Raw genomic sequence first — 11189 nt, 5'->3', positions numbered from 1 at the left:
TGCCTGGGACAGTGTTACGTGTTGTCCTGGTGATGACAAAATAATGAAGACTAACACTGTCCTAATCCAACCAGAAGGGGACTGGGGGTGTGGTAGAAACATTTTTAATCAACCTCTCTGATAACACAGAGAGTTACTTAGAATAAAAGTCTGAACCTCTCAGTTTGGTTAGTAAAGGAAATCTCTTTTATTCCAGCAATTCAGCAAAGCACTTCCGTCACACTCTGGCACTTGGTACCAAGTCACCCCCAGCACACAGATCAACCAGTTGATAAACCATAACTCCCAATTCCCAATAAGGACTTCTAAGTCCTGATTGGTCACGAAACACCAACAAACTGAGCTCAAACGTATAACAAACACAATTCTCCTGCTCTATTGGTTCACCTTGGCAGCAAGGTAAAATCCACCCATCTTGCTCAATTTACTGGAATCTGTCTCGGCTTCTAGATTCTACTTGAGATATATATTGATCATATGACATTGAATCACTATTAATGTTTGGGTGTTCCATCGATTAATGATTAACACATTGGGTCCTTGTCATTGATTCACTGCAAATGCATGGTTAACATATGATTAGCATGATTAACATCATTACTTATACTTTTGCACTCCCAAGTAACATACTATATATTGTCTGCTGCAACTATTTTATAAAGCTATAACTCATTGTGCACCAGTTGGGGCAGCTTCGAATCTCTTCCTACAGGTGGTTTCTCCCCCCCTTTTGTTCCGCTGTGTGCCTCTCCAAGGTCCGAGCTTTCTTCAGGGTCTGCGGAACTTACTGCAGGCAGCTATCACGAAGCGAGGTCACACAGTATTCAAAACAATCTCTTCTTGCCTAAGGCCTAAGACATAACAGACCCAATATGCCAACCTCCCGGGCTACCAATGTCCAATTTTACTTCCACAGGGGCGGTGCTTCACCTGTATAAATATAATAAGGTAGCAAGATGGCGGCGTTCAGTTCTACACTGTCACCCTTCCATGTGATAGGCTTTCTTTAGGCTGAAATTGTTCTTTGTACTGGTATTTGTGACTTTGGTGGAATTGTAAACTTAGCTATATCTTGGGAGGTATAATGATGTTTTCATATGTAATTATAATATAAAGGGGTGGCATGGTGGTGCAGTGGTTAGCACTGTTGCCTCACACCTCTGGGCCCTGGGTTCGAGTCTCTGCCGGGGTCACATGTGTGTGGAGTTTGCATGTTCTCCCCATGTCGTCATGGGTTTTCCTCCAGGTACTCCGGTTTCCCCCCACAGTCCAAAAACATGCTGAGGCTAGTTGGAGTTGCTAAATTGCCCGTAGGTGTGCATGTGTGAGTGAATGGTGTGTGAGTGTGTGAGTGTGCCCTGCGATGGGCTGGGCCCCCATCCTGGGTTGTTCCCTGCCTCGTGCCCATTGCTTCTGGGATAGGCTCCGGACCCCCCGCGACCCAGTAGGATAAGTGGTTTGGAAAATGGATGGATGGATGGTCATTGTTGACACACCACAGCATAATAAAAACCAAAAACAATGCAGGTTTGTCTGTGATGTCCCCAACAAGTAGGACTAACTAACAACATCTGTCATACATGCAGAGGAATGTCTTCCTCTGATGTACATTGTAATGGCAGAATGCATTTACGCTATAATTGCAATTTATCAGCACATCTGCGGCTCCTTGAGCAGGGCCCTTAACCCCCAGCCTCCTGGGTGCCGCTACGGGTGGCTGCCCTTTGCAGACAACTTACTCCACAAAGAGCAAGTTGTGGGAGGCATAAAAAAGACAATTTCTAACGATTAATAAAGTGTCACTTATTATTATTTACACTAGTGCTGCACTTTAGGGATACATAAAAGTGTTAATGTACATAGGAATGCGTCATAAATAAAATATATCAAGAGTTTGAGGCACTAAATTATGTACATGACTCATGCATTACTCTGCGTAATCATATTCCCTTAATGTGTAAAATGTGGATTGTACTGACTACCTGGCTATGGCACTAAACTATGTCCATGACCCATATATTACTTTCCAGAATTCTATTAATTTCAGACCTAAAATTTGGGTAGCTATCGTGATGAATTGACAATCTTAGAAAACTCTCACAAGTATGTGCCACAGGTCTTCTCTCAAAGCCCTGGATGTCTGTAAAGTCAGTGGTTATAGTCTCACCTAGAAGCAGATCTGATCCTGTACAGAATCTAAGAAACAGAGACTGTTGCTTTGAATCACATTCTCGCAGGTATGTGGTCAGATATTTTATTTCCTTTTCTATAGCATTCATTGTGGTGGGGAACTTAAGTGACCTTATAGTTTTCCTTGCCATTGGCTGCATGTTTTCATAGACAGCTCCCAGTTCCTCAAGCTGCCTTTTCAGAGGGGCAAGATATCCAATAGTTCTTCCTGGTCTAAGCTTCTGAAGTCTCTACGGCAGGATTCCAAAGCGGTGCGATCTGATTCCGAGACATACTTTAGAAAGATATCTATGACATAACTTTTCACATGTCCCAGGACTGCTTGCTCCAAGATCACTGGAGCATGCTTGCTTTCCATAATCATGGCGGAGAAAGAGTACCTTGAAGGTGTTACCCAGGGAATTCATACCAGAATTCAGAAAGGCAGTCTCTAAGAACCCCACTTTCATCCTGTCCCATCTCATACTGTCCATTTGGAAGCAGGAGCTTAATTTGAATTTTAGACTGTTCACAGGCCAGATTTTCATCATTAAAATATGCAATAAATTCAATATAGTATACAGTATCTGGCCACGATGGATGACAAGGTTTTTCTTTTTTCAGGTGTCATAGGCAAAGTGTCTTCCAGACTCTGCTCATCAATTGTAGACAGTTCTCCAGTATATATTGTGACAATATTGTTGTCCAGTATTTTCTCAGTGAGGACTGGAGAAGATGTGACTTTGGTTGGATAAAAATTGACATAATTGGCAAAATCAGGATGATTTTTAGAAATCCCAACATAAATCACATCCAAAAAGTTGGCTTCTTGTGATTCTGCCAATGGTTGACAAGCTTCAGGACCTGAAGCACCCTGCAGGTTTCCCTGTGTGAGATCTATGCTGTTTGGCTTATCCCGTGTTTCCACAGAACTGCTGATCCCTCTTTTTTTAGCTGTCAGGTAAAACCGCATGATTGTTAATTTGTGGCTTTATACATGTCTCCTGCTGTACTCTCACCATCTACTGAATGTTCTTCAACATTCTTCAAATCCACATGAAACTCTGAGATTCTTCCATGATCATTTTTCCCATTCGGGAAAAATAAATGTACAGCCTTATCAATTATAGCTCTTTCTTTTTCCATTCGTTATAGGTATTTATCCTTCATATCACTCTTTTTTGCCCTGGATTTTATTATATATAGATGTAGTCTCCTACTACTGAAAGTCTCAGCAGTCAGTTACTGACCACTTTGACAGCACACAGCGAAGGCCTGTGGCTAACAGCACCTGTCTCCAACAGACACCACTAGCAGCACCAATCACATTTCATTTCTCATTTTACCTCAGTGTCTTTATTTGATTATGTTCAACATTGCTCTTACCTGTGCCACATTTCCCCTCTCCTTGCTATAAACACACCTTCCTTAGCCCAGCCATTTCTAATATCGCGATATTACGTTTATTGTTACATCCCTAGTCCTTACCTATACCTTGTACAAGTGTACAAGCATATCAGATTTCCTGATTCTTTTTCCAAGGAATGTCCTGGTGTCCATCTACATATTACATAAACAACATGCACTAAGATGCTTTTCATGAGATATCTATCTAAAAATATTGCAATTCAGTGATTACATTGTAAAATTATAGGAAATGTAATGAAATAGCACTTCATGCACATGAACAGAATAAACAGAAAACATTACTGTAATTAGACATTTTTGATTTTATTGTCAACCATTCCCTCAAATAACCCCTCTGAATTTATATTTTATTGAAAATATCCGCTTACTTTAGAAGCCGCTTACGGTATATCCGACAACTTGGAGGGAGCCTTCAAAATTTTTCCTCAATCCTCGAGATCGCTGAGGTGAAACGCTGTGTTCGCACCACAGCACCATCTGGTGTATCTTCTGAGTACTGCATACTCTCCAAGCACGGAACTGAATTGCCGAATTGTATTGTAACGCAACACGCGGCGCATGTAAAGGGTCTGGACGTCTCAATTTAAATGGTTTACTATTTGGTGGAATTGACACTTAAAGGGTGGGTTATGTAACTGCGATTTTAACAGGAACACACATTAAAATGGAAATGTGGTTTTTATCCATGTCAGCTTCAGTTCAATATCTTAGCACATCTGCAAAGCACTTCACAGGGAAGGCGGCTCCTTCGAAAAATTAGGGAACAGTGATATTTTGGTTGCTTTGCTGTATCAGAGCTCGTATCCTTGTCCCATGCAGCCTCTGAGTTTCTTTGATTTCTATAAGTAATGACAACATACGAATGAAGATGCCACCCTGTAATGAATTTGTCGTCCCATTTTCCTGCACAGGTGTAGACAGAGTGGCTGTGACTGTTCTAGGCTGTGAAGTACACTTCAAAAATGAATGTATTGGGTCTACTCAAAAATGTGTGTTAACTATTTGCATGGGTCTTTTTAAGTTGTCCCAACTTCAGTATTATTCAGTAAGTAATTGTTACTAAATTATTCATTACTCATTATTACACCAACCGAAATCATTAAATACACTGAAAGCTATATTAATTTGAATCTACTCGATATTTAGTGGGTACTATTTGAATTTTCATATTGGTTGTACTTAATGCATGTGTTAGTTACATGTTTTTCCTTCTATATCCAAAAACTAAATTAATACCTACTTAATATTAATGCAATATTTATTTAAACATTAATTTACTTCATCATTCAAATAAAGTTGCTCTACCATATTTTTGTTGTTGTTTTCTACTTAGAAATGTCCATGCAAATAGTTAACACACTTCCTTTAGTATTAGTACCTTGTTTTACTTAAGTCAGGGGAAATAAAAAACAAGAACCGCATTTCACAATCCAACATTTTAATAAATGTTAAATGATAATAACCATCACTTTATTAATTATTAATTTATTCCCTGTAGGGAAATTGTCTTTCACACCTCCCTCAACTTGCTCTTTGTAAGCAGGTTGTCTGTGAAGCTGCCCTTCACAGACAGCTTTGTTAAAGGACTAACGCCCTGCACGTCTGCTTCTTACGCCCGGGGTATCGGAAGAGAACGACTACAATTGCTTTAGTACAAGTCTTAATCAAACCATTGTCAAAAGTTGATTTTAATTTTTTAAACTGTACTTAAGACATAGAAAAGCAATACTGATTACTAATATGGGGAATAGCCTATATGGAATGCAAATGATTATTATCATTTATTTTAAAACAATAGATGCAAAATATATGGCGCGTCACCAGCCATTGCCATACATACATTATTCGAGTATAATACTGTTCTTGATCTTTAGTAACTCCTATTGAAGACGTCAGTAACGCCACATTCATTACTGATGAGTTACAATTAGTTTTATTTATGTCATTATTAAGACTTCATTCCTTATTGAAAATGCATACATTAATTTCTTAATTTTTAGAAGAGATCAACTATATGTGATGAAGCACATTGTGTGGCAAAACATGAGTCTGACCATCCCTTCAGTTGGACTTCAAAGCACAGTTTGAGGAACACTGGCACACGGATTGCAGTGAGGTAAACAATTAAAATGTAGGTACTGTATACATATTTTAGACAGTGACATAGTTCCCAATGAAGTACTAGCGAACTACTATAATAATTAATTCACTATTGCCTATTGAGTAATTAAGCATAACTCTGTAGTAGTGAATAGTACTAATTTAAGTGTTAATGAAGCACTACTCCTTTGGTGCTGCTTACTTCCTGCATATTTACCTGTTAAATGCGGCACAGTATTATAAAGTGTTACCAATTCAGATTAAAGAGTAAAGCGTTTAAAGGTTTTATTAAACAGAAATTATTTGTCATTGATCTTTTCATCCAAATCGAGTGTTTAATAAAAAAAAATGCTCAGTCACATACAGTCAGGTCCATAAATATTGGGACATCGACACAATTCTAATCTTTTTGGCTCTATACACCACCACAATGAATTTGAAATGGAATGAACAAGATGTGCTTTAACTGCAGACTTTCAGCTTTAATTTGAGGGTACTTACATACAAATCAGGTGAACGGTGTAGGAATTACAGCAGTTTGTATTTCTTGTATATCTAGTTTGTATAGAGCACCCCCAGAACTCCAAGCTCGCCCCGGATCTACCCAGGAGCAGCACGGCCACCAGGCCGGGAACCTACGTCCGCCGGCACAGGCTCCCCCAGCAGCGCCGCCTGCAGCCGCCAGAAGGACCCCACCCAAGAGCCACCAAAGCCCCATCCAGGCCAGGACCGCAGTCCCAGCGCCGAACCCCCCCAGCAACTCACCCCCAGACGCTCCAAGCCAATATGCCCCCCCCCATGCCAACGACACTGACCAAAGCAGGACAAAACCCTGACCCCCACCCCCACTACGTGATGGAGCTGATCAAAGGAGCCCAGAGAGATTGATCTAGTGTGGCGGCAGAAGCTGTATCAAGACTAATATGGTTCAAAAAACTGTCTCTATATTGGTTGATATTAAGGTTGTTTTTATTCTTCCAGTTCATAAGGACAGTCTTCTTAGCAATGCATAGGGCGGTGAAAGCCATGTGGGTTGTGTTAAAATGTGTAGTGACACCATCTAGGTCACCCAACAAGCAGACTGAAGGACAGGCTGGAATGGTACATTTCAGACACTTTGATAAGTCTTCACAGATCCTGAGCCAGAACATCTGAGTAGGTGGACAGAACCAAAAAGCGTGGATGTAACTGTCAGGTGTGTCGCCTTGACAGTGTGAGCAGTCGTTAGAAGACGTAAAACCCATCCTGAATATCCGATGCCCTGTATAGTGCACTCTATGCAGGATTTTGTATTGTAATAACTGTAAACTGGGATTTCTAATCAGTTGAAAGGTTTTTAAACATATCTTAGACCAGAAATTGTGGTCCCAGCTGACTGATAGATCTGCCTCCCATTTTGCAATGGGAAAGGATATTGATTCATCCATTTTAGAAAGTGTCCTGTATATTTTAGACAGTAATTTGGGGGTTTTAAGATTAAGGAATTCTGCCACACTTGGTGGTATTTGTAATTTGATTTGATTAAATTTATATAGTAATTTCTTTTTTACTATTGATTTAACTTGTTGATATTCTAAAAATTTGTTCTTGTTAATCCCATATCGTTTAACTAATATGTCAAAGGGAATAAAGTCTATTCCTTCGAATATATGTTCCAAGTATTTAATACCTTTACAACTCCAATCTGGGAAGTTTATCATATTATTGTTTAGTAGTACGTCAGGGTTGTTCCAGATGGGAGTACGTTTGCATGGGATTAATGAAGACTCAGTCGCTTTTAGAAACTCCCACCACGCTGTCAGAGAAGAGCTGGTACTGATGATTTTGAAGCATTCGTGTCGTTTAATGTTTGAGCTAATGATTGGTAGATCCGAAATCTTTATATTATTGCATAGTGCTTGTTCTACGTCTAGCCAAGGCTCATCTAAGAGGGTATGTTTTAACCACCCTGAGATGTTTTGGAGCCTGTTGGCTAAGAAATAGTGGTGAAAGTTAGGCAGATCTAGTCTTCCTTTGTCCTTAGTCCTTTGCAGTGTTTTTAAGGTAATACGTGGGGGTTTATCTTTCCAGAGGAATTTAGAGATGGCGGAGTCCAGAGATCTAAACCAGTCAGGTGGTGGTTTGCTCGGGATCATTGCAAATAAATAATTAATTTTTGGCAAAACCATCATTTTTATTGAGGCGACCCTTCCCATAAGTGATATGGGTAGGGACTTCCACCTAACCAGATCATCCTCTACTTTTTTAAAAAGTGGGGTATGGTTTAGTTTAGTTAAATCTGCCAGCCTAGGTGAAACGTTAATACCTAAATATTTTATATCTCTAGACTGCAGTGGAGTGGGAGAATTATTCTGGAAGTAGCAATTAATTGGGAGAACAGTAGATTTTAAACAATTTATCACCGCACATAACCTAAACAGCCATCTACAGACGACCCGGTATACATCCATCCATCCCATCCATTTTCCAAACTGCTTATCCTACTGGGTTGCGGGGGGTCCGGAGTTTATCTCGGACGCAATGGGCACGAGGCAGGGAACAACCCAGGATGGGGGGCCAGCCCATACCCGGTATACATTTAAACTCTATTAACAATACTATGAACCAACAGTTTATTTGAATATTTTTTTGTTTTTAGAAAGAGAAGATGAAAATGTGTTTATGCCACCGGCCAATGATTGTTCCTAACGCTAAGTGTTGAACATGACCACCATCTTTTATGAAGAGACCATTCCTCATGCTTTTTTGGTAATATTAAGTTGTAGGTGAAGAGTTATGTCAAGGAGGGTATGCTGCAGAACATCTAGTTTATTGAATCCTTTAACATCAGGCGCGCCATAGTAATGTCATTTCCTTTGTATTGCTTTCTTCATCGGCTCTATAACATATCACAACATCCACCCTTGTTTAACTGAATGGCTCCTTGCTGTCACATCGTTACACATCGTATACTACAGCTTTAACAGGATGTACATTAAGCAATACTAAGTGATAACCAAGACCCTATTTTTTTTAAACCCAACACTGCTTAACCACACAGGTTCTTACTTGAACATATTATAACTGTATACTATTTATATTGTATTGTACTGTCCATTATAATCAAACATAGTCCTTGGAGTGGGCTGGCTTTACTACAACTCTTCGAGATCCTGTGCGCATTACCTATAGACCAGATGGTGAAGTCAATTATCACAGTAATTTTGCGACCAAATGACCTTATAAATTCTACAGACAAGTTTTTCTCAGTTCCTTCCTCTCAGGCCATGCAATTAAATGCTTTAACTTTTCAAAAAGCACATGCAGTACTTTTAAAAATACATTAGACACCGTTCCTTGTCAAAACATGAAACACGTCAGCAAGAATCTGATGCCCGAGATGCAATCTTTGTTTCATACAGTAAGTGTCAGCAGTAGGCGCTGAAGTTTGGACAAATACGAATTTGTGCCCTCAGACAAACAAGGTTCAACATACTTGTAGAGCTTCATCAGCTTCATCAGAGTAGTTCACTTCATGCATCAAAGTGCACACATCTTGTTCCAGGCCCTCTACATAGCTACTCACAATATCAATTTGTGACTCTCTTTCTGTACTTGCTGATTCACCTGATGGTAATACTTCATTCTCCTAGGCATCGTGCTCAATCTTCTAATGGAACATGGCCTGTATGCTCTGTGCATCACTAGCATCAGGCGGGACCTGCCGAAATATTTATAAAATATACATTTATGTTCTAAATACAATACTTAAAATACTTAGATTTCTTAATTAGTTAAGTGCTACAGACATAACATGTTATCGGGACCATAAAAAGCTTCATGTTCCTTTGTATGTACTGCAGGATAGCCCATTTGAGCAACTCTTGAAAGTTGAGATATAATAATCTGACGTGCTCACTCTGCAGAATTGTCCATTTGTAGAACCACACACGTGCTCATGCACTGATGCTGCGTAACTAGATGAGACACGACAAAAGTGGAAAATGAGTGATGCAGACACGTGGACATATGTAATAGCAATGAAAATGACACAAGTACGGATAAATCAGGACATGTCAAATCATTAGAAATGGTTCAGTCTTTTTAATCTCATTGACTGCCACTGCTAAAAGAAGCAGTTACCAGTCTGAGTTGCAGCAAGTATCGCTAATGTATTAATGGAGATTCCCAGCCGCAGGTGTCGGAATTGCTGATTATCTAGCAGCCTTCATCAGCAATGAAACAGATGAGAGAAACAAAACAAGATTGAACAAACGCTATGCTCTCTAAAAATAACATCCACACCTACCAAACACCTAAAGACACTTTAGTGTAGAGAAGAGTCAAGAGCTGCTTCATAACAATCAACGAAATCCAAGCTCTGAAGCTGTTTATTCAGATTGTCCAAAAAAACCACATCGGAATCACACAATATCTTTGGGGGAAAGTATTCACCACTCAGACCGCATTCTCTTCCACCAGCTTCTCCATAGAGATTCTGGAACAATCAGCAAAGATGCAGAACTATGGAGAAGTCTCCATGTTCTTCAACTGTTTCATGTTCAGAAGAGAATACCATACCTCTTCATCGTGGCCAGCATGACCAAACACTTTCATAACACGTTTCTCCAGTCAGAAACTACAGAAATGATCCCTGAAAGTATAGTCTTAAAATAGCCACCTAAATCTCGCAGACTCCTGTGAAGATTGAAGGAGTTTCATCCACGGTGTCTCTGGTCTTTAAGAACATGAGCTGGCTTCACGTTCCTTTGTATGTACTGCAGGATGGCCCCTCTGAGCCACTCTTGAAAGTTGAGATATACTTAAAAAAAACTGTTAAACCGATTTTATGTAAAGTGGCTTACATGTTTATTTACTTCACAAACGCATATCAAATGCCACATTCAATAAGACTTTCTACGACAAGATTATCATTTAAATGAAAATATTCCATGAAAAAAGTATGAAATAAAATCAATTGTGATCCAGAGCTAACCTTCAAAAGAATAACACAATTTCTTATCAGGTAACACACTTGTTCACAGCAAGTTTCTGAAAGCTTGGTTAAAGTGCTATGTTATTGTTGAAAAAAATAATGGCTACAGATGTCAGAGCACACAAAGGCAGGTAGAAAAAGTGGGGAAAAACTAGATAATCTGACCTGCTCACTCTGTAGAATTATCCATTTGTAGAACCACACATGCGCTCATGCACTGATGCTGCGTAACTAGATGAGACACGACAAAAGTGGAAAATGAGTGATGCAGACACGTGGACATATGTAATAGCAATGAAAATGACACAAGTACGGATAAATGAAGACATGTCAAATCATTAGAAATGGTTCAGTCTTTTTAATCTCATTGACTGCCACCGCTAAAAGAAGCAGTTACCAGTCTGAGTTGCAGCAAGTATCGCTAATGTATTAATGGAGATTCCCAGCCGCAGGTGTCAGAATTGCTGATTATCTAGCAGCCTTCATCAGCAATGAAACAGATGAGAGAAACAAAACA

General features: G+C 39.6%; 1 non-coding gene across 1 annotated transcript; it reads right to left on the bottom strand.

The window, feature by feature from the left end:
- Positions 1-10129: 10129 nt before the first annotated feature.
- LOC125719720 (small nucleolar RNA U3) lies at positions 10130-10346 on the bottom strand. Its single transcript, XR_007385215.1, has one exon. It is a non-coding gene; the product is annotated as a small nucleolar RNA U3 (small nucleolar RNA).
- Between the last annotated feature and the right edge of the window lie 843 nt (positions 10347-11189).

The sequence above is a fragment of the Brienomyrus brachyistius genome, chromosome 23 (genome assembly GCF_023856365.1).
Source record: "Brienomyrus brachyistius isolate T26 chromosome 23, BBRACH_0.4, whole genome shotgun sequence".
Taxonomy (NCBI): domain Eukaryota; kingdom Metazoa; phylum Chordata; class Actinopteri; order Osteoglossiformes; family Mormyridae; genus Brienomyrus; species Brienomyrus brachyistius.
The sequence above is the reverse complement of the archived record's forward strand: the minus strand, read 5'-3'. Positions and strand labels throughout refer to the sequence as shown.